The sequence below is a fragment of the Mesitornis unicolor genome, unplaced genomic scaffold, assembly GCF_000695765.1.
Source record: "Mesitornis unicolor isolate BGI_N332 unplaced genomic scaffold, ASM69576v1 scaffold1255, whole genome shotgun sequence".
In the NCBI taxonomy this organism is placed as follows: domain Eukaryota; kingdom Metazoa; phylum Chordata; class Aves; order Mesitornithiformes; family Mesitornithidae; genus Mesitornis; species Mesitornis unicolor.
In genome coordinates, this window is record NW_010187269.1 from 5227 (window position 1) to 7685 (window position 2459).

Here is a 2459-nt window from a genome sequence, read left to right on the forward strand (position 1 = left end):
GATAGCTGTGTGGCTGCTTAGCTCTTCGGCTCTGAGCTGATGTAAGCCAAAGTCACCGCCTGATTGCCCACACAGGCACTGGTGCTGATGGGCAGTGCTATGCCAAGCTGAATGTGTGTCTGTGGCCTCTGTCCCGGAGGTTTCTTCCAGTTCTGTCGGCTGCACAGACCATTACTGGGGAACCGCACCGGTCCAGCCCTAGGAAGAGTGGTTAGGGTGTGCATTGGCTCTCGGGGAGTTAGGAGAGTCATAAAACCCCATCACAGGCCTCCTGTCTCCTGCCACATGAAAACAGCACAGGAAAAGTGTACAGCTTCTGGAAGGTACCACACCTGTTGCATACAAACCTGTTTCCATGAAGCTGGAGGCTTCAGAGAGTCTGCTGAAACCAAGCCCCCCAACTCAAGCTAAAGGAGCTACTTTAACAGTCAGTTGAGCAGTGCAAGGTTTTCTCAGGCTGTTTTTGTTGAATACCTGATGGTGGCAGCAGCAGAGATTACCTTCACCAACAAGTGCTACCTTCTTGCCATGTGCTTTGGAGCAGCACAGGTGCATGCACAACCCAGAGTACTGAAAATCAAACGCTTTCTAAAAGTCCACTTTTCTTTTCTTGGCTTCTTTTTGTGTGCTTCTTCATCTAAGTAGTCAAATTCAGTTTCACTTCTGAGTTTTGGAAATTTCTGTTCTAAGATTCATGTTTATAAATATCCAGAGCTTTTTATGAAGGGGAGATCCCACCTTATGAACTAGAGAGAAGTCTGGCTTCACTGGCAGGATGAGCTCAGCCATCGGCGTCTGGGGTGAAAGCCAAACGCAGCCAGAGCAAAGTCAGCTACGTCCCCAGCTTCTGGGATGAGCTCAGTGGATACTGAATCCATACTTCTGCACAAATTAGCAAACTTACTCCTGGCACTGATCCAGCTGGCATGGTCCGGTCACCTCTGTAATAGTAATCTCTCTGAGCCTTCAAAAGAGGGAGGTTGTGTGCAAACTGCCTCTCGGGGTTGGTATTAACTCTCTGCTATGCTCAGGAACTGTTTGGGGCAGCGTTAGTGCCGTCCAAAAGCATGCTAAGACCTTTCTGAGCATTTAATATCATCACCAGTTTCAGTCGCTGGTACTTTTCTGTCATGCTCCTGAATTTATTAATCCAGATGCAGCTAATGACAGATGGAAATGTGGCTCTGATAATCTTCTTGAAAACTGTAGTGCCCAGCAGAGCAGCCACAATTGTATTAGGTACTCCTATGTCCACAGAGATACTGGGTGGCTGGCTGAGCTAGTGATGATGATGGGGGTGTCCTGCACAAGAGCGCAGAGACAAACTGTTCCTGTAGCTACGGTGAGATGAGGAGGAAGAAAATGTGGGCACTAAAGCATACAGATACCCCAGTATGGGGTCCACACGGGTAGTATCCTAACTGCTTCCCACACCAACTGATTTCCTTGAATTCAAACAGACATTGCTATTGCTTTTGATTTTGAAGCTGTTCCCTTCAGGCTCAGCACCCTCTGAGAAGTTCTGTGTGTGCATTTGAGCACGCATGCCTAGGGGTGTGCAAGCAGGGTGCTGGGTCAGTGAGCTACCAGGTTCTGAGTTAAGGAACTTCACATACCCCTTGCTTCTCATTAGTGCTTCATTAAGAGAAACTTGAAGTTGTGTGAGAGACAAATTCAGTTTTGACTCTTGTTGAACCAGGGCTGCTTCGAAGTGCCAACTGGACGGGGACTCTGCTGGGAGGGTCACTGGTGGAGCTACTCTGTGTGTTTGCATATCTGTTGCCTAAAAGTTAGGGGCATTCTTGCTTAAAAACCCCTCAAAGCCTGAAAGGGGAAGCAGGTAAACTATTTGTACTTTAGAAAATATGTGAGGTACAGTGTGGGTGAGCTGTGCTGCAGCCTGCAGCTCTGGGATATGGAGAGGGAAGGAGCAGACTGCCGAACTGGCACATCCCTTCAGATCCAGGCATGCTGGCGGGGCAGCAAACAGTGCCCAGGGACAGCTGGGCCACAGCAGTTCCTTTCCCTCAGCTGTGCGAGCTGTATTGTGGCAGCAAAAAAAAGGGCTATTGCTAGGATTTCCTGAGGATGGTTGTCTCACCCGCAGATGATTATTCACAACTTCTAAGTTCATGTATTCTAAAACGATGTCCTTCCCCCCTCCCCGGAAAGTCGTATTTGTTTAAAACTCTTTGTTTAAACACTTGGCTTGCAGGTGGGGAAATATTGCTCACGCTTTGTTATGAAGGCAGCATAATTCAGCTTCTCAGACTTCTGGGCAAGAGCTTGAACTGCTGCCATTTAACAGGGGAGTTATTTTCCACTTTGCTTTTTACTGGGCATCCCTACAGTTGGAAGATGGACCTTGTCACTGCCAAAGCACACCTGGCAAAAGAGTTGTTCCCTTTTCCTCAGCTCTGTCTCTAGCACGGGCTAGAGCTGCTGCTGGACCTGGGGTT